Below are 26,288 nucleotides of genomic sequence, written 5' to 3'. Positions count from 1 at the left end.
TTGAAGACTTTTTTTTTTTTTTTGAGATGGAGTCTTGCTCTGTCGCCCAGGCTGGACTGCAGTGATGCGATGTCGGCTCACCGCAAGCTCCGCCTCCCGGGTTCACGCCATTCCCCTGCCTCAGCCTCCCAAGTAGCTGGGACCACAGGTGCGTGCCACCATGCCCAGCTAATTTTTTGTATTTTTAGTAGAGACAGGGTTTCACCGTGTTAGCCAGGATGGTCTCAATCTCCTGACCTCGTGATCTGCCTGCTTCTGCCTCCCAAAGTGCTGGGATTACAGGCATGAGCCACCTCGCTCGGCCTTGAAGACATTTTTAAAAATTATTACTGTGTAACCACAGCAAGTCACTTAACTTTCCTGAGACTCAGTTTTCCTTAGCTGTCATATAAATGTGTTGAATTTGATGCCAACTTCTTTGCTTGAATATTTTGACAGTGATTCTTAACCTTCTCACCTACTCCCTGCCCTCACCCTTTCTCTGTGATACACCGGGATGTAGTCCATCAGTAACAGTATTTCACTATGGAAATAGTTCCCAATGGGCTACAGGAACAAAATGTAAATTTCCAGTTTTGGGGATGGGTAAAGAGGGACTTGGTATAGTTGGAGGGGCTCTTGGTTCTCCAATTACCTGTTGAAGAATTACTATTAATATTTTATTTATTTATTTTTTTTAAGACAGGGTCTTGCTCTGTCATGCAGGTTGGAGTACAGTAGCTCCATCATAGCTCACTGCAGCGCTGCCCTCCTGGGCTCAAGCAGTCGTCTCACTTTAGTCTCCGAGTAGCTGGGACCACAGGGGCATGCTACTAAGCCCAGCTAATTTTTGTATTTTTTGTAGAGACAGGGTTTTGCCATGTTGCCCAGGCTGGGCTCAAGTGAACTGCCCGCCTCAGCCTCCCAACGTGCTGGAATTACAGGCATGAGCCACTTTGCCCGGCCCAAGAATTACTATTTTATAACATTCCCTCCCACTTATTTTCTCATATGGAATTATCTCACCAGTCCAGAGTCTGAGATTTTTTTGGTATCCAGGATAGATTTTGCTTAATTTAATAAATTACATATGTAATTTGTAAAGTAACTTAAAAAACAATAAAGAACCAGGTGAGCAAAATGAGAAAGCCCATCGTGATAGACTTGAAAAGTCCAAGTTTCCTGGACTTTCTAGAGATTATATATAGGATTATATATATAATTTTTGTGCTTTACTGTTTTCAAAACCCTTTTATATAGAGTCTCATTTAACTTAATTCTGTTCTTAAGGCATCATATTTTTATAAATGAACAGAAGTTAAGTGGCATGATTATGTAGCTGGGAAGTTACAAACTGGAATCTTTAATTCATATTTTCTGTCTCCAAATCTGGTCACCTGTTCCTGATCATTTGGGTGCTGCCCTGACCAGTGGCACTTTTTAAAAAATTGTAGGTTCCTAGGAGAATGGTAAAATATATTTATAGTTCCCTCTAACTCTTTCAAAAAATCGTTTTTTTACTATCCATTGCTACTTGCCGGATAATTGACTTAGTTGACTATGTGGTAAAGGTTCCAGGACAGTTAGGAATGGCTGCTGAGTATATTCTTCACACACACACACACACACACACACACACACACACACACTCTTTCATGTATGTACCAATCCAATACAGCTGGTCCCTGACTTACAGTGGTTCAACTTAATGATTTTTCGACTTTATGATGGTGTAAAAGCAATATGCATTCAGTAGAAACCATACTTGGAATACCCATCCAATCACTTTCAGTGCAGTATTGAATAAATTACATGAGATATTCATCACTTTATTAAAAAATAGACTCTGTGTTAGATGATTTTGCATAACTGTAGGCGAACGTAAGTGTTCTGAGTATGTTTAAGGTTGGGTAGGCCAAGCTATGATGTTTGGTATGTTAGGTGTATTAAATGCATTTTTGACTTAAAGTATTTCAGTGTAAGTTGGGTTTATCAGGTCGTAACCTAATCATAAGTCAAGGAGCATCTGTACAACTCTATAGTGCTTCTATTTATTCCTTAATTAGACTACACATATTTATTGATTTCTTCCTGTGTGCCAAGCATTGTACTTAGTACTAAGGATACACTCATAAATAATACAGGCATGGTCCTTGTCCTTGCTCTTACAAAGATTACATTCCAGAGGGTAATACGGAGAAAAGTAAGTAGATATACAAGTGGACAGTTGCAGATTTTGATAAGTCCTACAAAAGAGATAAAGGACTAATGCAGAGAATTTTGGAGTGATAAGGAAAAGACCTCATTGAGGAAATGATGCTTTTAAACTGAGATGTGCATGATAAATAGATTTTAGTCATGCGGAACATTGAGGGGAAAAAGCATGTCAGGCAGAGGGAACATTTTAAATGCACAAAGGCCCTGAGAGTAGGTAAAAGTTTAGAGATGTGCTGCTCAATATGGTAGCTACTTAGCCAGTGTGGCTGTTGAGCACACTGACTGATTCACATAGAGATGCACTGTAAGTGTAAATAAAATACATACCAGAGTTTGAAGACAATACTGAAAAAATAATGTAAAATAACTCATTAACTTTTTATATTGGTTATATGTTGAATTGTTAATATTTTGAATATATTGGGTTAAAATGTATTTTAAAATTAATTTCACCTCTTTACAAACTTTAAAATATGGCTACTAGAAAATTTGAGATTACATATGTGGCTTTTCTTTAAGGCTAACCGTATCTTTCAGTTGGATAATGTTGGTTTACCTCAACATAGAGGAACTAAAAAAAATTATGGCTGTTGTATAGGAAGCAAGAGTAAATGGTATGAGATGAAGTTGGAGTGGTAGGAAGAGACCTTTCAAAACGCTACCCTGTGTAATATCCTAGTTAATCCGAAGGGACTGAGAGGGGATTATCAAGTCTGATTTTATAGATGGAGACAGTTAGTAATTGCCAAAGTCTCTCTTCTCCTCTCTAGAGTGCTAGAATGAGGAGATGAACAAGCACTTTTAGCATAGTATCTTGGGAGTAGAATGCTCTGTTTCATTGTCAGCTAAAACAAACAAGTAAATAAATATTGATGAAGAATAAATTGATTAATACAAGTTTCCAAGTGGTCTTGAGACTGCCTCTGGCTATCTGTGGTAAGTGGACCCTCTCAAAGACTGAATTTTTCATAAAAATTTTCCTGTAGGCTGACTCTTCTTGAAACTGTTTCATTTTATACTATATTTCTTTAATTTTATGTATGTTAAAAATTTTTTTTAAATAAAACATTGGCAGGGGAGTATGTGCAGTGAACACCCATATACCCATTATTTAGATTCTGTGGTATTTTGCTGTGTTTGCTTTATCGCATGTCTATGTATCCCTTGATCCATTCATTAACCTGTCTTATTTTGAAGCATTTCAAAATAAGTTGCAGGTATCAGTACACCCATAAACACTTTAGCATTCGTATCATTATTTGCTTACATGAAACTATATATACTCTTACTTGATGCTCTGTGGCATTATTTGATGAATATCTGTCTACCCTACTAGACCCTAAGTTCCAGAGAATCGTTTCTCTTTAAGGCTTGGCACCTTCAAGAGAATGAGTTTTAACATAGTACCCTTTTTCCTAAAAGCACCCCCCCACCCCCACCCACCTTTTTTTTTTTTCTCACTGTTGTATCCCCCAGTGCCTAACCTATAGTAGGCACTTTGATTGAGTGAGTGAAAGTGGAGCCAGCATTCAAACTGTGGTCCACATGACTTCTTTTTTTTTTTTGAGACACATGACTTTTTTTTTTTTTTTTTTTTGAGATGGAGGGTCGCTCTGTTGCCCAGGCTGGAGTGCAGTGGCACGATCTCGGCTCACTGCAACCTCTTCCTTCCGGATTCAAGCAATTCTCCTGCCTCAGCCTCCCAAGTAGCTGGGATTATAGGTGCAAGGCACCATGCCTGGCTAATTTTTGTGTTTTTAGTAGAGATAGGGTTTCACCATGTTGGCCAGGCTGGTCTCGGACACCTGACCTCAAGTGATCTGCCAGCCTTGGGCTCCCAAAGTGCTGGGATTACATGTGTGAGCCACTGTGCCTGGCCACATGACTTCTTTACTGAGAACTGTTATTTGATTTTCTCAAGTTCAAAGAACATTAAAAAAAAAAAAATCCTTTCAATGTCTGGTATTAGGAGACGAGAGGAGAGAAGAAACCTTACTGTGCTAAATGTGTAGCTGCCCAGTGCAAATGCCTCTGACCTGAGTAAAAGTTGAAAGTATGTCCTGATGCTATCTAAGGATGTGGAACATTTTTTTTTTTTTGAGACGGAGTCTCACTCTGTTGCCCAGGCTGGAGTGCAGTGGCGCAATCTCAGCTCACTGCAAGCTCCGCCTCCCGGGTTCACGCTATTCTCCTGCCTCAGCCTCCCCAGTAGCTGGGACTACAGGTGCCCGCCACCACGCCTGGCTAATTTTTTTTTTTTTTTGTATTTTTAGTAGAGAAGGGGTTTCACCGTGTTAGCCAGGCTGGTCTCGATCTCCTGACCTTGTGATCCACCCGCTTCGGCCTCCCAAAGTGCTGGGATTACAGGCGTGAGCCACAGCGCCCGGCGATAAGATGTGGAAAATTCTTAAAGCTGATCAGCAGCTACTTTGCTACTCTGGATCTTTCTTCATTTCCTTTAAGCTGAGGAATTGCATGTTACTGAAAAATGGCATTGGACTGAGACCCTTGAAGGCCTATTTGTCTTCTAGTGGGTCAGCTCTTTTTAGTATTATCCAAGGCAATGTTTCAAAATTCGCAGTTTTCTTTTGGATTAGTATGGGTTTCTTTAAAGTGCCACACAATTCTAATAAAGCTTAACATGAATAATGTGACTAACTTTGTTCCATTAAAAATAACAGGGCTTTGTTTCACAAACTTTTGAATCAATTTAAAATTTAGTTATGATGCCATCCTGACAAATAACCCTTTTGTTTCCTTTTTTGTTTCCTTTTTTGGTGTATGTAAACATACATAAACATACATGTAGTTGTAATCATAATGTAGACCTAAGTTTGTGGTTTGCCCTTTTTTCTTGACTTATACACATTCCCGCATGTTACTCTTTAATCTTCATTGTAAAATTTAAGATGATGTTCCATAATTTACCTGAAACTATTGTGTCAGTCAATGTTCTACTGGAGAAACAGAACCAGTAGAATAATTCTTTCTTAGAGAAACTTCAGTTTTGCTCTTAAAGCCTTTCAATTGATTAGATGAAGTCCATCCAGATTATGGAGGATAATATTCTTTACTTAACGTCAGCTGATTGTAGATGTTAACCACATCTGCAAAATACCTTCCCAGCAACATCTACATTAATGTTTAATTGAATAACTGGGGACTATAGCCTAGCCAAGTTGACACATAAAACTATCAGGTGTAGGTTTTTAGGTTTTTCTTTTCCTATTGTAAATTATACTGTAATTTTACCCAATAGCACTGCATATAGCTTTCTCCTTTCAAAGATTACTTCTTTAGAATAAATTTCTATAGGTGGGATTACTGGATCAAGGGTTAGAAGACCTAATGGGCTTTTGACAGGATTTGACATTTGCAAACTGAAAAAACCACTACAGCCTTTCTTTTGATGATTTCTTCAGGAATTGGCCTATTCAACTGACTCATTTACCTTTTCCACAAGCCTAGTTTTCTGCCTGTGTTTTCTATCTCTGGAAATAATTGCATGCTTTTCCTCAGGATTGTCTTCAGTTTTACTCTTATGCTCCTTCTGCCACTTTTTTTCTGCCCTTTACCTCTCTGCCTCCACCCTCCAGACTTTGCCTCATATATCACAGATGAAATAGAAGCTTCATATTCCTACTTAGAATTTACTTGGATTTGTACCCATTCCTTCCTTTGCCCCTTCTTTTACAATGAAATAAGTCATTCTGTTCTCTTGCCTCATCTCTTCTTCGCTTGCTCCTCCACATGTTTTTAGATTGTTTCCCATGGTCCCATTTTAGAAACCTCGCTTTATGGCATCTTTAAATTTTGCCTTCTACTGAGTTATCCTAAGCATCATTCAAACATTCTACTTAAAGGAAAATAATTTTCCTTTTCTTCACCAAAAAAAAAAAATAGTGCTCCTGGGATCCAATGTCAGCTTCTAGATAAACCCTATCTCTGCTTTCCTTCAAAGCTAGTCTTTTTTAAATAGCTATTTACAACTTCTGCTTCGAGTACCTTACCTCCTATTTATTCTGCAGCCTACTCCCCTCCTGTCTCCACAACCTCATCATAACTGCTCTTGCTAAGGCCATCAATGATGTTCATGGTGCCAAACTTACTTTAAAAAAAGAAAAAAAAAGCAAACAAAAAACCTTATAGCCACAGATGTACCCAATAATCCTGTACCTCAATGGCTGGCTGGCTGACTCCCTCCCTCCCTTCCTCCCTTCCTTCTTTTTTTTCTTTCCTTCTTTCTTTTTCTCTCTCCCTTTTTCCTTTTCATCCCCCCCTTTTTTTTTCTATTCTACAGAGTTTGAGAAAGTCTGTCTCGCCTCAGGGCCTTCACACCTGTTCTTTACCCCTGGTTTGCTGTTCGCAATTCTGGCTTCTCCTTCTCATTCAGTAAACAAATATTCATTGTCTACTGTAAACCAGGACCTTTCTAATCTAAAGAAGAGCCCCACGCCGGGCGCGGTGGCTCACGCCTGTAATCCCAGCACTTTGGGAGGCCTAGGCAGGCGGATCACGAGGTCAGGAGATCGAGACCCTCCTGGCTAACACGGTGAAACCCCATCTCTACTAAAAATACAAAAAATTAGCCAGGCGCGGTGGCGGGCGCCTGTAGTCGCAGCTACTCGGGGGGTGGGGGGGGAGCTCAGGCAGGAGAATGGCGTGAACCCGGGAGGCGGAGCTTGCAGTGAGCCGAGATCGCGCCACTGCAGTCCGGCCTGGGTGAAAGAGCGAGACTCCGTCTTAAAAAAAAAAAAAAAAAAAAAAAAAAAAGAAGAGCCCCTCTGTTTTCTTCTTACAGCACTTTGTTATTTTCTGCAATGGCATTTATAATGATTTGTGATTCTATATTTATTTGACTCTTGGTTATGTCTAGACTTTCAACTCCATGGAGTCAAAGGTCATGTCTTTTGGTCATCATTGTACCTCATCACTTAGTACAATGCTTGGAACACAGTGAGGCTTGTAAATATTTGCAGAATGAATAAGCTCATGCTATCAGTCCAATGGATTATCAAGCCTTGTTAGTTTTATCTCTGAAGTTTTTTTACCAGTTTATTTTTATTTCTCTATCCTTTCTGCTCTGATTTAGACTGTAATCATCTCTTCCCTTGACTTTTAGTAACCTATTAACTAGTGTCGTGGCAACCAGTCTTTGTGCCCTCTTATTTATTCATTATTCTGCCTGGAGTAATTTTTCTGATACTGTCACCGTTCTTCCCAAAAGCCATCAGTGTGTCTCCATTGTTTATAGGATAATATGTAAATTAGTTATTCAGGGAACTTAATAATTTGACCTCACCTACCTCTTCAGCATCATCTCTTCTAACCCTACTCTATCTCTCTAAATGGACAGTTTCAGTTTCATTCCATTTTGTATCATATTACCCTGTTCCCTCAGCCTGTAATTCTGTTTTCCTCTGTGCTTTTAAAACTCTTTATTCCTCAAGATGCAACTTGGATGCCAGTTCTTCCATGTAGGCTTCCCCAGTTTTCATCCTCCCATTCATGATTTTAAGTTCCTAGAGGGTAGTACTTTGTTTTGTTCTTTGCTGTATCTTCAGTATCTTGATCAGTGCCTGGCATGTAGTAGGCTCTTAATAAATATTTGTTGAAAAATTGAATAAAATAATTTACTTTTGCACTCCCTCGACATATATTCATCAAACTTTCTTGAATTTTCATAGTACTGTCTCCATCCTTTGCACTATAATTAGTATTGAAGTTCATTTGTTATCTATAGGGACTTATAAAATTAGCCCCCACTCAAACATTCCTCCCTGCTCACCAGTAAGATCTGTACATTCACCCCTCTTTGTCAGTAAGTGCTTTTCTAATGGTAGGATTATTAACATATGAACAATGTAATGCAAGTGGATTCTAACATGAATATTGAAAAAATTTAGGAAGTTGAAATAAGGCAATATTGGATAACGGCCTGAATCACACACACAAAAATCACTGACAAATGAGGATTTGGTAAATTTAGACCAATTTAAAATTGAAGGGAAAATTAATGTGGGTAATGACATAACAGGACATTCGGAGGACAATGATTTGAGTAGCAAAGGATTAAAAGAGACCCTTGGGAAAAATTGATGAAGCTCTTGAATATTTTTATAAAATTGATCCTCTTATCGATATGTTTTGAAAGCCAAATGTGAAGTGACAGATGTTCTTTGTTCTAAGAATTAACTTTGTGGGCAATATAACAAGTTTTATTAAATTAGGAATTATAAACATTTTAAAATGTTTGTCTTGATAAATTAAAGGCCCCATCAACATTTTAAAAAAATTTACTAAGAAATTTTGGTCCCTTGTCAGTTAACTTTAAGTGGTATTTTTGGATAGTAGTTATCCTCACATAACAAGAATCCCCTCTATATATGCTTATTCCTCCATTAGATTTAGTTCCCTGAGATTGGGATTGTGTTTTTTAAATTATATTCCTATGATGGCTACCTCAGAGTCTGGTACATCAGAGATGCCTAATAAATGCATAGAGATAAGAAGTGAATAATAATTGAAGGGACTTGGTAAGGGTCCTTGAAAGGTCCTGTCTGGTACAGAGCTTATACAGCAGGTGTATGGTAACATTTGACTGTCATGCTTTGTTAAGACCAAAAGGAAAACCTCTCTTATTCTTCCTTTTGCCAGCTCATGCCTAGTGTGTATTTTAATATTCAGAATCTGTTCTCTGCCTCAGTAGCTGTTATTTTCATTGTAATTCTTCCTGGAGATTGAGATGGAAATGAGAAAGGCTTTGGGCTGCCGACTGGGTGTCCACATTCATGAGAACTTAGAAATGAAGAGGGACCAAATGCCATGCCTGACCTAGACAGCTTCAGGTCAGCCAGTCATTGCTTTCCTGCCTCTCCCTTTGTTCTCTGTGCTTCTAGCCTCCTATCTGCTGGAGGTTTGTGCTACAGCTGTTTATGCCAATTAATGTAATGCTAATGCGCCCCTTAATGAAGCCATGGAAGCACACGGTCCCAGCCAGTGAATAAGAACTGCAGAGCCGCAGCCTTCAAAGCACCTTTTTACTAACAATTGGACCAGGCACCTGAATATCTTTTCACATTGTTTTTGAAACCATGGAAACAGAAGTTGAACACGACCTTAGTTTTGGAAGTCTAACAGCTCACTTTATAGAATAAGGAAAAATGACAGAGATGATGAAGTTCATGCCCAATTAATAATTCCAAACCTCACATTTCAACAAGGCTGTAACATGTAAATATAATTTTCTCTTCTCTGTATATTGTGTGGCTGTTAAAAATCTCTGCTACTGACCTAACATTGAATCCTGTGGCCCTGCCATTTCCTGACTGTGATCTGGCCGGAGTAGTTTTAGTTAACCTCTGTGGTTTTGGTTTCCTTATACTTAAAATGGTACTAATAATAGTACCTGCTTTGGCTGGGTGCGGTAGTTCATGCCTGTAATCCCAGCACTTTGGGAGCCGAGGCGGGCGGATCACAAGGTCAGGAGATTGACACCATTCTGGCTAACACGGAGAAACCCTGTCTCTACTAAAAATACAAAAAATTAGCCGGGCGTCGTGGTGCACGCCTGTAGTCCCAGGTACTCAAGAGGCTGAGGCAGAAAAATGGCATGAACCCGGGAGATGGAGCTTGCAGTGAGCTGAGATTACGCCACTGCACACCAGTCTAGGTGGCAGTGCGAGACTCCGTCTCAAAAAAAAAAAAACCAAATAATAATAATTGTACCTGCATCCTATGTTTGTTATTAGGATTACATGAGGTAGTAGTTGTAAAGCACTTAGCAAATTTTGGCACATAAGAAGTCCTTAACAAATGTCGGCTATCATTATCATTACAGGATAGAGAAGCTAAAATGATTTTAAATGACTTCTGCTTTAATTTATAGCCCTGCCCTCAAAATCTTTGTTCCTAATTCTTCAATTAGAATATAAGCCTTGTGAAAACAAAGACCTTCTCTGCTTGCTTCTCTGTTGTCCTCAGCACCTAGACCAATTTTTAGCACATAGTAGATACCTAATAAATATTTGGTGAATTAATGAATTCTAGGGACATTTTCTCTGAATAACATCTAGGTTTAGATACTTGAATCTTTTTTTTCCTTTACTGTTGTTTATATGAATTTGCACTTAAAAAATAGTTTTTATGTTGTGTCTTTGATCTTTTTGGGTATCCTTGTTTCCTTCTACGTTGTAAGGCTCCAAGAGTGGGAGAGTGCGATGTCTACTATGGGAATCTCCCTATAGCTTCTAGTATGGTATTTTTTTTTAGATACAGTTATTAGTGCTTAGTAATTACTGACAACTGACTATAAAATTCACTTGTATTCAACATTAATTTTTTGAGCAAAAACTAGTATGTGCGGTGGTATCATTTCCAACTCTTAAGAAGTTGTGAATTTGTAGGTGCAGGTGCAGTCTTTGGTGGCAAGAGACACCTTATTACTATTGTAAATGTTGATCTTTGCACTTGAAATAGCCCTCTCCTTCCTCTCTGTCCCTTTCTACCAGATGACATACCCCTCATTCTTCAGAGCTCAGTCTCCTATCAAGTCTTTCTTCCTTTATGTAAGTCTTTCTTCCTCTTTTTGTAAATCTCTTCGTGGAGGTAGTGGATAACTTTTGCAAATGGGGTTATTTTGAGGGAGGACATTCCACACTGATAGAAGAGCTGATGCAAAGACATGGTAGGAGAGGGCCAGGTGTCATGGGAATATGATAGTAAATATTATATGCTATCTTATTTGTCATGGCTCTTATTAATAGGGGCAAACAGGAGAGTCCATTCTAGCAAGTTTAAGCAAAAAAGATTTATTAAAGGATATCAGAGAGATTTAGGAATCTTTGGGAGAGTTAAAGAAATGGACCCAGGCTGGGCTTCCAGGAACAAACTCCCCAAACTACATTAAATAACTGAGTCCCCAAGGATGCTGCTCTTTGCCAGAATCAGGAACCTGTTGCTACAGTTGCTAGATAGAGAACTATGCTGCCTCTGCTGCAGTTTGTTCCAGCAAAAGGGATGTCCTGTGCCAGTCTCTCCCATCATCCAATTTAGTTCTAATCAGTATCTAGTCTGAGAGCATCTGAATGGTGGAACCTAAATCACATTTAGAAGGAAATCTGAGAAGTAATGGTTTTTTTTTTCAACCTCTGTAGTGCCTACTAAGCTAGAAAGGAGTTGGAATAGGTGTTGAGCAAAGCAGTGTATACATTGTGCCCTAGAGAATATTCAGGTGGCTGTACCCTCTTCTAGTACCAAATTGTACATCATTTGGAATTCGGTAAACAGAAATTCTGACTCAAATTTGGCTTAAATCATGTTGACGTTTTTATCATACTTGTGTTACCTTTATCCACAAGCTGGCTTCCATCATGGTAGTAAATTGGCTGACAAGACCAGCTGGGGAGATAAGCTTCTTTATTCACCAGTGGATGAGAGAGACAGAGAGAGAGAGAGAGAGAGAAAGGGAGAGAGACTGACTGACTTTATTTCAGAAAATGGACAAAAATTTCTTCTCCTCAGTGAAATTGAACCAGTAGAGATCACCTGCCCATCCCTGAACTACAAGAATTTCTAGGGACATGCCAGGTGCTGATTGAGTAAACCTAAATCTGATTCAAGAACTAATCACTGGCAAGGAGAATGGAATTACCATGTTTGGTTTGGATGTACAATCAGGGCCTACTCTTGGAGCTAGGAATGGGGTCAGCTTTCTCTGAGAACAGTGCTTCTCAAAGTGTTGTGTTCTGGGAACTTGCTAAAAATGCAAATTCTGGAGCCACATCTCAGACTTATGAATCAAAAACTCTGGGTGTGGGGCCCAGGAATCTGTGTTTTAACAAGCCCGCCAGATGATTTTGATTTCATGCTAAAATTTGAGAACTGCCTTAGAAACTGTTTGATGAGGGATGAATACCTGATAAAAAAAAAAAAGTCTGGGCTCTGTTAGGAAGGGAGAAGAAGGGAATGGATGCTGGGTAGGCAGCCAACAGCATCCATTTCAAAACTGGAAAGACGGATAGGACCAGTTCATGAGGAATCTTGAATGTCTAGCTCACAAGGTGGTGGTCGTTGTGAGATATAAAACCGGATAATGTGTGTCTGAGGGACTTGTACAATGAAGGAGATAGGTTATAATAGGGATAGAGTATATTGAACTTGGAGCCAGAGTTTGGATTCTCATCCTGGTCTTTTTACCTCATTGAGCTTCGGGCTCCCCTTCTGTAAAATAGGGAATATAACCACTGGGACGTTGAGACAATTAAATGGACAAATATATGTGGAAGTGCCTAGTACGTAATTTAGCATATTAATAGGTAAAGAGCTACAGAATATGAATGATGATACTTGGCTAAAGTAGTATGAATTTTATTTATTTGTTTATTTATTTTTCGAGACAAGGTCTCGCTCTGTCACCTAGGCTGGAGTACAGTGGCCTGATCATAGCTCACTGCAGCTTCAACCTCCTACCTCAGCCTGCCAAGTAGCTGGGGCTACAGGCACGTGCCACCATACCCAGTTAATTTTTTTGTATTTTTTTTGTAGAGATGGGGTTTCGCCATATTGCCAGACTGGTCTTGAAGTCCTGAGTTCAAGCAATCCTCCTGCCTCAGCCTCCCAAAGTGCTAAGATTACAGGTGTGAGCCACTGCACCCAGCCTGGTGTTGGATCTTTGATCATATTCAGATCAGCTCTGGTTTAACTGCATGAACATGGGTTCTGCCTCTGCAGTCTTACCCTGGGGCATTATATGAATTATTTACTTTGGCTGTTACAGGGATAGTGCAGTTCCTTTTGCTCTTATAACTAATATGTATTCAGCTTGCTGTGACCATACATATTTTATGTTCTTCCCTGGCACTATAATTCATTCCTTTTTATTTTCTCCTGTGAGGTAATTAAAATTTGTAATACCATGCCCTTTTCCCCCTTGTTTTTTTTTTTTTTTAATATATCTCACATTTTCTAAATATAGAATACTTACAAGTTCATGTTAAGTTTCAGTGGGAAAGGTATTTAGAATTGGTTTGGACTCTCTCCTTTGCTTTATATATAAAGAAACTAGGACAGACAGGGAAATAATTTTGCCAAAAAAAATTTTTTTTTTCCTCAGACTGAGTTTTGCTCTTTTCGCCCAGGCTGGAGTGCAATGGCGCGATCTCGGCTCACTGAAACCTCTGCTGCCTGGGTTCAAGCGATTCTTCTGCCTCAGCCTCCTGAGTAGCTGGGACTATAGGCGTGCGCCATACACCTGGCTAATTTTTTTATTTTTAGTAGAGACGGGGTTTTGCCATATTGGCCAGGCTGATCTTGAACTCTTGACCTCAGGCGATCTGCTTGCCTCGGCCTCCTGAAGTGCTGGGATTACAGGCATGAGCCACCGCACCTGGCCTCCAAAATCTTATATATCCCACTTCTTCCTTCTTCCTGTTTCTTGGCATGGATGAATTTACATCTGGGGCTTTCATTTTTTTGTTCTGTAATACTAGTAAAAAGTCATTTGTAGATTGTTTAGATCTGATGGGATTTAGTTAAAGTCATAAGCCTGATTTGCTGTGAGGCAGGGCTGATGTGCCAACCTAGGAAGAGAGAAAGCTAGTGAATAGAAGTGTTAGGAATCCAGCAAAGGAAAAAGGGCCCTACCATGAACACACTCTTTACTCCTACTTGGCTTGTTATTAGATGTGCCAACACTGTTATTAGGTGGCTTATGGCTTTTTCTTTCTTTATATCTAGGGTGTTTGAGGAAGGTAAATATGAATTTGAATGGGTAATTTCTACTCTTTGGTGCTGAGCATTTTCCACCTTTGTCTATACTGTAAATAACCAGTCTTTTTTTTTCTTTTAGAAAGTTACTGCTTGAGTGGCAAGGAAATTAGAGAAACTGCTTCTCATAGACTAGTTGGGTTGCTGGCTGAAGGGGACCCTAGGAGATGTCTAATTCAACACCCTTATTTTATGAATGAGAAACTGAAGCCAAGAGAAGAAAAGCAGCTCATTCAATATTATATAATATAAGTTAGTTACAGAGTCAAGACCACATCTCAGCACTTCTAACTCCCTATTAAGTATATTTTTACTACACCTCTCTGCAAGGCAAGTGTAAGAGGAATTGTGGGGTAGTGTAAAGAGTGCAGATTTGGGTACAAACTGTGGCTCTGCTACTTACCTGTTTCTCAGAAAGTAATATCACTTCCTTAAGCACCAGTTTCCTATTTATAAAATGAAATTATGTTGATACTCTGCCTCACAGCATTATCATTAGAATGAAATGTGAGATGCAGGGGAAAAAATGAAATGAAGACTTTAAAGTGGACGTGGCCAATTTACTTATGAATTTTAGCTCCATCACTTATTAACTGTGTGATTTTGGGCAAGTCACTTAATTTCTGTGAATGTAGTTTTTTCTTTGTAAAATTGAGACAATAATAGCTCTCTTACAGGGTTGTTTTGAGGACATTAATATATATAAATGTAGGGGAAAAGAAATATTTTTCCCATTGCTATGTTCATGGCTGAGGCTCCTGTAGCAAAAGACATTAACGAGAGAAAAGCAAGCAAATATATTTAATACAAGTTTTACATGACATAGGAGCCTTCATAAGGAAATGAGGATGCAAAGAAACAGGCAAACTTGTGTATTTTTATGTTTAGGTTTGATGGAAGAAGTGGGTAGTCTTGGAGAAATATGATTGGACAAAGGCGGTATGATGTAATGGTAATAAATAGGATCAGGGTTGGAGGGAACTTAGCAAGGCTGGTTTGTTCAGATTTTTCTGTATGTCCCTGTGTCTTCAGAGAAAAATGAGCCTTTCCTCTGGGAATAAGGAGGGTACCTCTTGAATGAGGATCTGATTACCTGCTTCAGGGGAGAAGGGTGAGGGGAAGCTGAGAGGGAGAATACTTTGTTGCATCTGCTGTTTTCTCATATGCTAAGATGTCATATTTTGGGGTAGCATGTCTTGAACCCCATTATAAAGCATTCAAAGTGGTGGCTGGAACATAATAGGTAGTCAATAAATGTTTGAGATATTCTCAGAAGACTTAGTTCTGTCTTCTCAAACAGTTTCCCTAAAGTCTTAAAATAAATACATCAGAACTTCTTGTTCTGTGGTTTTAAAGTGTTTTGTGGAGTTTGATTCCAGAGGCAATAGGTGGTGTAAGGTATGAGCTTTGCTGTTAGTCAGATTTCCATTCTAAACTCCTGTGGCACATAGGCAAGCTCTTCTGCCCAGAGAAGGGCCTCTAGAGATGGCAGGTTTTGTGGTAAACGGATTGAAAAAGAGGAGGAGGAAACTTGGTAACTGGGAAACTTGGGTCACTTCTGCAGGCAGTTGCAGCCCACTGAATAGCAGTATGTCAGGACCTTAGTGGTGAAACCATTTTTCATTGTGATCTCTGTCTCTGTTATTCTAAGTGTCTCAAAAACTGGAACCATGTCTAAGTCCTCTGCTGCTTCAACACCTGACCCACAGTAGATATGCCAATATATTTTTTTGAAATAATATCTATCTAAAGTGGAGAACTTCTGTGGCTCATAGAGTTCCATAAATCCCTAATGGCTCCTAGTTCTTCACCCCAGCTTCACCTTGCAGAGATATTTGTATTTAACAAGGATTTTCTAGTCTTTCATCATAAGGATTTGCAGGATTTCAGGTCTTGGGTTTTTTAGGCCTTGCTCTGCTGCCTACTTCCCTTTGCAAATATGGTCAGGCCAGACAGCTATTTCCTTCATCCCTAGTCATTGTGTGGGACCTGCCAGGTTCTTTTGGGTTTTTAATGCTGGGGTGGGATTTGTGGTTTTAATGCACAAGAGTTGGGGAGCATGAAACCCACATGATCAGGCAAACATCATTCTCTCAGTGGGTCCAGGGTTATGAGAAAACATAATGCTGGGATGTTCTTTCTTCCCAACTCTACCCCTAGAATTGATACTTTTATGTAAGCCATTAATTCAGTAAATACCTTCTGAGCATATATACTGTGGATCAGACATTCTGCTGGGTGCTTTAAATAATTATCTTTCCAAATACTCACAAGTTAATACTTTGAGTTAGACTGAGGGTATTGCCTTCAATTTCGCAGAAAAGGAGTCTGAAGTTTAGATGAAAGGAAATGACTTGCCTTAGCTAGTAAAGGGCAGACCCAGGATTTGAAACCAAGTCTTCATGACTAAAAGATAATCATTGATTGTCATGCTTGTCTATGCTATCAGAATGGGAAGCTCCTTGAAGATGCATGTCTGATTGAATTTTTGCTCCCTGTTCTCAGCACAGGGGCTAAAACAGAATTTTTAACAAATTGAATATGTAATACATTGGAAAGTCCTAGATAGAATAGGGGAATTGGGGTGAGGGTATTGAGAAACTGTTTCCTAGTCCACATTATTTCCCTGGAGAAGCTCCAGTCCTTAGGGTGATTTTTTTTTTTTTTTTTTTTTTTTTTTTTACCTATAGGATTGAAAAGGAAAGCATTATTCATTCCAGCAACCCATAAGGAAAACTAACACAAACATTGTAATGCTTTAAAGATCTTCGTGTCTCATTGGGAAAATAACACCTCCTTCACTGTGTTATTTTGAGGAAAAGTGAGATGATAAAAGAGTCTGCCTGAACTCTAACGTTTTATGTTAAGTTGTTTTCATGCCTGGCTTTACCTGCCCTATCCCCTTTCTGGGCTTCAGTTTCTCTATGTGTACAGTGAGATGTTGAACTGAATGGTCTTGCTGCTCTTCCTTCCTTCATTAACATGAGAACAGATAGTTGATGCCTCTGATGTTCATATCGTTCCCATTGCCCTTTTCTCTTTAAGCGCACTGCCTAGTTTCCTTTAAAGTCGTTGCCTTCTTTAGTTTTCTTTTTAAGCTGTTTCTGTGTGGGCTAGTGTTCCCTTTTGAGGTTGAATTGAATTGTGTAAGGCCTCAGGAAGTGGTGGAAGCACCTTCCTCAAACCTGGTTGCACCAAAGGCCCATCAAGTCAAGTCTTGTCCCTAAAGAGGAAGAGAAAGCCTGGGGTTCTTAGCCCAGGCTAAGATTGAAGGAGTTTCTCTTTCGAGCTTTCTGGGTTAATTTCAAAACGTACAGGAGGGACATTTTCTTTTAAGTTTCAAACACTCACTCTGTATATCATTAATATTCCTTAGCCATTTTTGTATAATATCATTCTTTAATTTCTATCCACCTTCTTAAATCTGTCCCTTGGGTCAGACAAAATGAATTCAACCTTTCCTCCACATGACAATTCTTTATAATCGCAATAGTGATTTTATTACTGTTCTTCTCCAGCTAAATAGTTTCAAGAGTTTCTCAAATGACTACCTCTTTTTGCCTATTATACCACTTTGCTTTCCACAAAAAACTTCCCATGGGTAGTCCCTTCCTCATGCTAATCTTATTTCTGGTTCTGTATAACCTATCACTTCTTTGTAAGTTTTCACACTATTGCTGAAATAAGCCAAACATTCTTTCTCATGTTCCCTTAACTTGGGTCTCATAGCTTTTTGTTTGTTTAACATGTTTTCCTTTGCTTGCTGTCCTTACACTCAACAACCTTCAACACCAAGTTCAAATATCTGTCTCTGATGCCTTCTCTGACATTGTCCTCCTGTGCCAGGCAGAATTGGTATTTCTTCCTTCAGTGTTTATGTGTTACTCTGTTGTAATGGCTATGACATCATTTCTTATATTATATTTGTACTGTGTTATATTTTGTGTTGTACTGTATTGTAATTAATGTAATTTGTATATTCTACCTCTCCTTAAACACTTCTTCAAAACAACCCTTCCAAGGTTAGAAATACGTAGCAAATACCAGGTGGTCAATAAAAGAGGAAAGTACCACGCATTGAGTACCTTACTGCTGTGCAAGTTGCCTAATAAATATTCCCAATCCTCACAACAGGTCTCTGACATATTTTTCCATTTTTTCCCATGTGAGTCTCCCATTTTACATATAAGGTAATTGAGGCCCAGAGAGATTAAATGATTAATTTCTGATCTCACAGCTGGTAACTCAGACAGAATTGGGATTCAGACCCAAGTTTGCTGATTCCAAAGCTTGAGTTGTATTTGGAACTATTCTACTGACTCCTAATTCAGTATTCTTTCTGTGCACATCAAAAACACACAAATTGAGTATGTAGATGTGTTTAATGCAGTGATGGACTAGAGTTCAAATGGGAGTGTGGTGGAATGGGGAGCAAATAGCTGTGGTACTCTCATAATTGTGTATTAAGAAATAGCCCTAGAGTTATTAATGCCTTAATTGCAACTGTAGGCAATTCTGTAATTTGGCATTTTAAAATGAATCTATTTTGGCTGGGCACGGTGGCTCACGCCTGTAATCCCAGCACTTTGGGAGGCTGAGGTGGGCGGATCACCTGAGATCAGGAGTTCGAGACCAGTCTGGCCAACATGATGAAACCCCCGTCTCTACTAAAAATACAAAAATTAGCTGGGCGTGGTGTTGGGCGCCTGTAATCCCAGCTACTTGGGAGGCTGAGGCAGGAGAATCGCTGGAACCCGGGAGGTGGAGGTTGCAGTGAGCCGAGATCGTGCCACTGCACTCCAGCCTGAGCGCGAGACTTCCCCTGAAAAAAAAAAAAAATCTGTTTCATCTTGTTAGCAGATATAACAACACCTACCTTTGGACATGTTCTGTTCTAAAAAGGGATGAAAAGCTGCTTCTCTCACACTACCACGGGCAAGATAGATGAGCTCAGCTTTGACTTGAAACAGTGTTAGTGCTTATGAAATCTTTCGCCTCCAAGTTTTGTCCTATTTTTGTTAGGTGCTGGTAACCTACCTTTCAGAGCTATAGAATTAGACAATGGGAATAATGGGATTCTTATCCCAACTATTTGAACAGGTTCTCACCAGGGAGAGCCCAAACACAAAGGACCTTTTTGGAGTTGGTAAAGAAGGCCAAAATGTAGACCCTGGGAAACACCTCTGCCTCCTTGTTTTGTGGCATGGGCTGCTGATTCATCCTATATTTTTTTAAGTTGGCTAATAGCGGATGTGTTATAGAAAGGTAACAAAAATAGGATCTAGCTCTTCTTATCTCTGTGTGGTTTTGGGTAAATGATTTATACTTCCTATGTCTTTATGTGTTTTAATCCAGTGATTCTTTCCAGGTGAAGGGATCCTGTTGTATAGGGACCACACATCTTTGCTGCTCAGGGACTATGCAAGTCTCTAGATTACAGCTTCTTTTGCTCTCCTTTTTTTTTTTTTTTTTTTCTTTTTGTCACAGCTCCCCTATTCACTATTATTCTAAACAGTTTTTGAAATCTCTTACCGTCTGATGTCCCCTCACCTATTCTCTTTATTGTTGAGGTTCATACCTCTTGTATAGCTTTACCATCATTTTAGAGTGATTTTGGGAGGGAACATAAGTAAATGTGTTTTCAATCTGCCAATTTTAACTAGAAACAAACTTCAAAGGAAGTTAAACAAATAGAAAACTGAAGTTGCATTTATATCTAGAGTTATAAAAACTTTACCATGAAAGTACATGAGAGGATAGACCTTTCAATGAGATATTCTGGATTCAAATCTTAGCTCCATCATCTATTAACTATATGACCTTGGGTCTGAACTTTCTTTTTTTTTTTTTTTTGAGATAGGGTCTCGCTCTTTCACTCAGGCTGGAGTGTAGTGGCATGATCTTGGCTCACTGCAACCTCTGTCTCCTGGGTTCAAGTGTTTCTCATGGCTCAGCCTCCTGAGTAGCTGGGATTACAAGCCTGCACCAGCATGCCTGGCTAATTTTTGTATTTTTAGTAGATTCAGGGTTTCGCCATGTTGGCCAGGCTGGTCTCGAACTCCTGGCCTCAGGTGATCCACCCACCTCGGCCTCCCAAAGTGCTGGGATTACAGGTGTGAGCCACCGTGCCCAGCCTGGGTCTGAGCTTCTTAATAAAGGATAGGCCAGCACAGCCTAGCATAGAGACAGTGAGTCAAACATTTTAATATCATGAACAACAAATATTATATTTATTATCTGCTACATGCTAGTGCTAGACCCTAGAGATACAAAGATGACTAAGATTCACTTCCTTTCTTGGAGAAGCTCGCAGACTAGTGGCAAAGAAAGAGAAAATAATACTTTAGGAACTGTGGATTGAGCATGTACTATGAACTGTGATAAGTACTGGAGATATAAAGATGAATGAGACAGTTTCAACCCTGAATGTGCTTATTGTATAGTGGGGGTGGGGTGATGAGAAGGAGCCCTGTAAATCAATAACTAATACAACGGACAAGGGAGAATAGGGCATTTACGATCAAGAAGGGAGAAGTGGTATCTGTAAGTTGAAGAAGATACCGCTTCAGGATTGCACTACATGATCTTTAAACTCTCTCTTGGCCCCAAACAGTCCACGATTCTATATGTGATAGATATTATGTATATAAAAAGCTCAAGAGAAATGTAGATTTTTAAATAGCTCACTCTGGTGTGAAACAGAATTATGGAAGTAGGAAAAGTGATTTTCTGGTTATCACATTCTAAAACAACAGTGGTTGTTGAACATTTTCCAGAAAGTGATCAAGAGAGCAAATGTTTCCCGAATACCTTGCCTGAGGTCAGTTTTTCCCTAAGAATGGTAGATGATACCAAAGAAGTATAAAATAGTGTTTCTGCCCTTAAAAAACTTTGATTTCATTAAGAATGTAGGATATATACACTAAAAATAAATTGAACAGTGCCACCAAATAAACTGGGTACAAACTTTAGTAGTTTAGAGAAAGGTGGCTGTATTAGTTTCCTAGTGCTGCTGTACCACAGATTGGGTGACTTAGAAAAACAGAAATTTGTGGTCTCTCAGTTCTAGAGGCCAGAAGGTTGAAATCAAGGTTTTTGCAGGTCCACCTCTGGAGGTGCCTGGCCTCTATCCTAGTTTCTGTTACTCTCTGGCCTTTCTTGGCTTATGGATGGCTTCTTTTCCCTTTGTCCTTTCACCTAATTTTACCTCTGTGTGTGATTGTCTCTTGTGTCCAAATTTCCCCTTTTTATAAGGACACCAATTATATTGGATTAGGGTCCACCCTAATGACCTCATTTTAACTTGATTACATCTGTAACTACTCTAATTCCAAATAAGGTCAATCCTGAGGTATTGGTGGTTAGGATTTTAACTTTTTTTTTTTTTGAGACACAATTCAACCCATAACAGTAGGCTGGATGGTCAAGAAAAGAACTTGGTCAGGTAGGATTTGGATTAGCAGAGAGAAGTAGAGATATTGTGGGATAAGTCCTTGCAGTATTCAGACCTCCATCAGAGGACACTTGAGGTGAATTCATCTTGATGGAACCAAGGAGTTTTAAGATCCTCCAAACAGGGACATTTGGAGGAAAAAGACAACTTCAGTTTTTTTACTTAGTTGTTTTTGTGTATATTATACTATTGTGGGCAGCTTTTCTTTTTCTAGAAGCAATTTTGTTGCTGTATGCCACATTTCTAGTCATGACCATTAAGATGTTGATTGCATGGTATATAACAATTTATTCTTAGGCAACAGAAATTAAATTATTTTAACTTACATGGCCATTCACAATAATAGAAGATGTTTTGCTTCGTAATTGTGATGAGTTTACAAAGAGTTAGATGGCTTCACTCAGAGAATTTCACATTAGAAAATGAGGGTGAATCAGGACGTTTCTCAATCTGTGGCTCTGGGGGTTAGGCCAATAGTTTTTGAGCATGACCACACCCGGGAAGCTTAAAAATATAAGCTTCCTGATGATACCCACGTCCCACCCTGGACCAAATAAGTTAAATTTGGGGGATGGTGGGTGGTATGGGACCCAGGCGTCCGGTTTTTTTTTTTTTTTTTTTAAAGCTCTCCAGGTTTACATACCTGGTTGCAGCTCACTGGGTTAGGAGAATAAGAAGGAAACTGGATTCTTGTCCTTGCTGTGACCTTTTGGCCATTCCCTAAAACTTTCCAGTTTCAAGTACATCTCTTCTGAGAATAAGGAAATCTAGGTATATTATGTCTGAGAATAAAGAAATCTAGGTATATTGTGTCTGGCAAGTTCCATCTGTTTAATAACCATGGGTAAGTCACTGGAATTCTTTTTGAGTCTCAGTTTGCTCATTTATAGAAGAGAGATAATTGAAACTGCTCTCCAGTGTTGCTGTGACAATAAAATATTTGCAGATATTTCAAAATGCTTTGTAGACTCCAGAATACTATATACTGTAAATGTGAGGGGTGTTTTATTTTCATTGACAGACAACTTGCTGAAGATATCACAGCTGCTTGGTGCCCTAGACAGGTTCAGAATTCACACCTTCTGAATCTTTTAATTTTCTCATTAATTTGAACTGTGATTTTGCTTCCTTTTTCTTTTATTAAGTTGTACCTGAATGCCTTCTGTTTTGGATACTTCCAGATCCCTTGGTGTCATTAAAAGCTTACTGAATTAATGGAAAAAACATGGTCTTTAGAGTTGCATGAATTTGAGGTTCAATCCTGGCTCCATTAATAACCAAATCATTTTAACCTCTTAAGTTTCAGTTTTCCTATATGTAAAATGGAGTATTACATGGGAAATAATGTAAATGTACTTAGCATTTTGCTTGATACCTAATAAGCACTGGTGATTATGGCTTCTTGTTATTATGAGGGGCAGTAATAGAGGGGGATACTTACATTACAGTTGGATAAGTGTTGTAGTAGAGGCCTTTCCATTTGACTTCACTGAGCAGAGCCATCTCCTTGTGGTGGCTGTTGGGAATGGGCTTGCTGGGGAGTCTTCCATAGTCTATTATAACAATCTTACTTTGTATAATTCTTTGTTTTTTTTTTTTTTTAAGATACGGAGTCTCACTCTGTTGCCAGGCTGCAGTGATCACGGCTCTCTGCAACCTCTGCCTCCTGGGTTCAAGTGATTCTCCTGCCTCAGCCTCCTGAGACTACAGGCGTGCGCTACCACACCTGGCTAATTTTTGTATTTTTAGTAGAGACGGGGTTTTACCATGTTGGCCATGATGGTCTCGATCTCCTGACCTCGTGATCCACCCACCTCGGCCTCCCAAAGTGCTGGGATTACAGGCATGAGCCACCAGGCCCAGCCTACTTTGTATAATTCTATACTGTTTTAGATACTTTTAGAAACTATTCTTATTTAATCCTCACAATAATCTGCAAGGAAGGTTATATCTCTGTATCTTCAATAAGGAAACCATGGCTAAGAGAGATGAAATGAATTGCACAAGGTCACCTTGTGAATAAGCAGCAGAGACTGTTGTTGTTTAAGGAGAAGCCCCAAGCCTTGAGGCTTTGGGTTTCATTTCAGCTGGACTTTTGGTTTCATAATGGGGGCTTTCTGATGTTAACCCAGGAAACCTTAGTTTGATGGTTGTATTAGTTATCTATTGTTGTGTAGACAAATTACCTGCAAAACTAGCAGTTTTAAAAAAATAAACATTTATTATTTCACACAGTTTCTGAGGGTCAGGAATCTTAAGAGTGGCTGGGCTGGGTGGTTCTGCTTCACTGTCTGTAATGGGGTTACAGCCAAACTGTTGCCCAGGACTGCAGTCATCTGGAGGCTCAAGCAGGGCTGGAATGAACTCCTTCCAAGTTCACTCATGCCGTTCATTGTTGGCCAGCCTCAGTTTCTTCCTGGCTGTTGGCTAAAAGCTTCAGTTCTTTGCCACGTGTGCCTGTCCATAGGGCAGGGCAGTTCACAGCATATCAGCTGGCTTCCTCAAAGAAGAGATCCAAGAGAGAGGAGAGTAATCAAAACAGAAGCTGCTGTGTCTAATGTAATCAAACTTCAGAAGTGACATACCATCACTTCTGTTGTATTCTTTCAGTCACATAGACCAACCCTGTGGGAGAGGACTCTACAGGGATGCAAATACCAGGAGACAGGGAACATAGGGTACTATCTTAGAGGCTGGCTACCTCCAAGTAGTGGTTTTCACAGTGGTAGAAAAATTTTGAGACCAGGCTATACATATCATGTATTAAGAAATTAACTTTAATAAACAGGTTAAGAGTCTATTCCATGTTCTAGGCATGGTGGATATGAGGAGAATTCCCATATGTCTTTAAGGGATAGTTTCTGAGGGTGAAGGGAGCAGGGATTCCTTCAGAAGCCTTCTGGGTCTCATTTTTCTACTATTAATTTTTCTAAGTTGGTAACACAACCATGCCTGTTTTACCAGCAACCAGACACTTTCGTGAGGGTCGGGAACACAAGAAGATTTCTTTGCTATTGGGTGTTACCTGGTGATTTCGTCCTTGCAGGTCTGAGCATTTTGACTCTTACTTGTGGAGAAAATTAGCTGATGAAACTGTGCATCTCCAATACTTAATGCTTTTAAAAACTCACATTCAGTTTTACATGATCATCTCAAAGGAGTAGTGATGAGATGGGAAATCAGCTAACCTTGAAGTCAGTACATCTGGGTTTGAGTTCTTGCTTTGCCACTAACTGACCATGTGATCCTAAGTCATGTTCTCTCTCTGGATTGTAGTTTCCTTAAGTATAACAAGGAAGTGTTAAACTAGAATTTCAGGGCTTTGAAGTGGAGCCTCACAAGCTACCTGGGTAAGGTTGGGAGGTGAGAAGAGGCTGAGGAAATAGAACTTATCCACCTCCATTTCAGCCAGAGAAGCTCTACTTTTCATCTGTTGAAATATTGGCATTACTGTAAGATTTGATTGGAAAAAGAGGTAGAGAGACTTTACAAAAAAGCTTGGAAACCACTGGATTGAGTGATTGAATTCTCAAAGGACTTCTCAGTGAAAAGAAATGGGTTGGCTTTTCTGATGCCGTTGAGCAAGGACTAGCCCAAGGGGTATGGGATTACCCTCCTTTTTACAGATAGGATGGCAGAGAAATGGACCTAGATGTCTCTAAGAAACTTAGGCCTTTTCCTCACCTTCTTTCCTTCAGATTTTTTTTTTTTAAGACAGTATTGGGAGAGATGGGCATTAAATACTGATGGCTGCATCTCCTGTCTCTAAGCTAATTGAAGCTTCTTCAGGAACAGGATCCAGGTCTGCAGGGGTAAAGGCCTTCCCTTGAAAGGCAGAGTATGGAACAGGCCTCTTGGGAGAGGAGGGGGTCAAGTGAGTTAGCAGCAGGTGAGAAGGACTGGTCTTCTAAGTTGGTCTCTGCCTCCTTTGGATTATTTAGCTGTAAACATACTTTCCCTGGCCTATATGGATCCCCAAGCTCATCTATCTTTTGGAGAACAAACTAATGGAGGAGGTAGAGGTGGGAGGAGCAGGTAGAAGTGGGAGGAGCAGGTAGAGGTGGGAGGAATTCAGATGAATCTTGCTTCCAGCAGCTTAGAAGGTCCCTTGTTTTTTGGTGGCTTCAATGCATATTGTTATTTCCCTTGCTGTATACAGCAGGTCTTTACTAGCTGATTGAAGCTTATCTCTAATCATCTTTTCCCTACTGTCTGTTTTCTTTCTTTCCAAGTAAATATTCTATTTTGGAATAGAAGCCTGGAAATTAATGGTTTAGTAGAAAGATTCTAAGAGTTCTACTTAGAATCAGTAGAGGTGAGTCAAGTTCCAGGTTTTCTATTTACCTGTGTGACTATGGGCAAGTTTTTTAACCTTTCTCAGTTTGTTTCCTCATTTATAAATTAGGATTGCTGTGAAGATTAAAGGATATAGGCATGTTAAGTATGGTACTTACCCTTATAGTAAGTGCCCTTATAGTAGGTGCTAAGTATTTATTATTATTTTTGTTCTTTATTTTTTATTTTTAGAGATGGGGGTCTCACTATTTTGCCTAGGCTGGTCTCAAAACTCCTGGCCTCACACTATTCTCCTGCCTCCGCCTCCTCAGTAGCTAGGATTATAGATGCGAGGCCCTGCACCTGGCTATTTTTGTTCTCGTATGTTTGAAAGTTTAGGATAGATGCTAATTAAATTCTAAAAAATACCATTTTATAGCAGAGTAACAAAATCAGTACTGAAGAAATTTTTCAAATGATCTTGTCTGATATATTCATTTTATACTTGGAATTGGTACATTTTACACTTGGAACTGTTCAGACTCAGAGTGAAGCAGTGAATGGTCCAACGTTACCCAGTGGAGACACTGGGGATTAA

At 39.4% G+C, this 26,288-nt stretch overlaps 1 protein-coding gene across 4 annotated transcripts in view; it reads left to right on the top strand.

Annotated features, from left to right (window-relative positions):
* The window catches only part of PAK1 (p21 (RAC1) activated kinase 1), a 151,833-nt gene that overhangs the window by 7,635 nt on the left and 117,910 nt on the right, over positions 1-26,288 (top strand). Inside the window, exon 1 of one of the 4 annotated variants that reach the window (XM_063693407.1) lies at positions 10,748-10,763. The exons of the other annotated variants lie outside the window; for them this stretch is intronic. The gene's annotated coding sequence lies outside the window, so the exon portion shown is untranslated. Of the gene's footprint in view, positions 1-10,747; positions 10,764-26,288 lie in introns of those variants that run through there. 4 annotated transcript variants of the gene reach the window in all.

Source organism: Gorilla gorilla, chromosome 9 (genome assembly GCF_029281585.2).
Source record: "Gorilla gorilla gorilla isolate KB3781 chromosome 9, NHGRI_mGorGor1-v2.1_pri, whole genome shotgun sequence".
NCBI lineage: Eukaryota > Metazoa > Chordata > Mammalia > Primates > Hominidae > Gorilla > Gorilla gorilla.
This window is presented reverse-complemented; position numbering and strand designations above follow the sequence as displayed.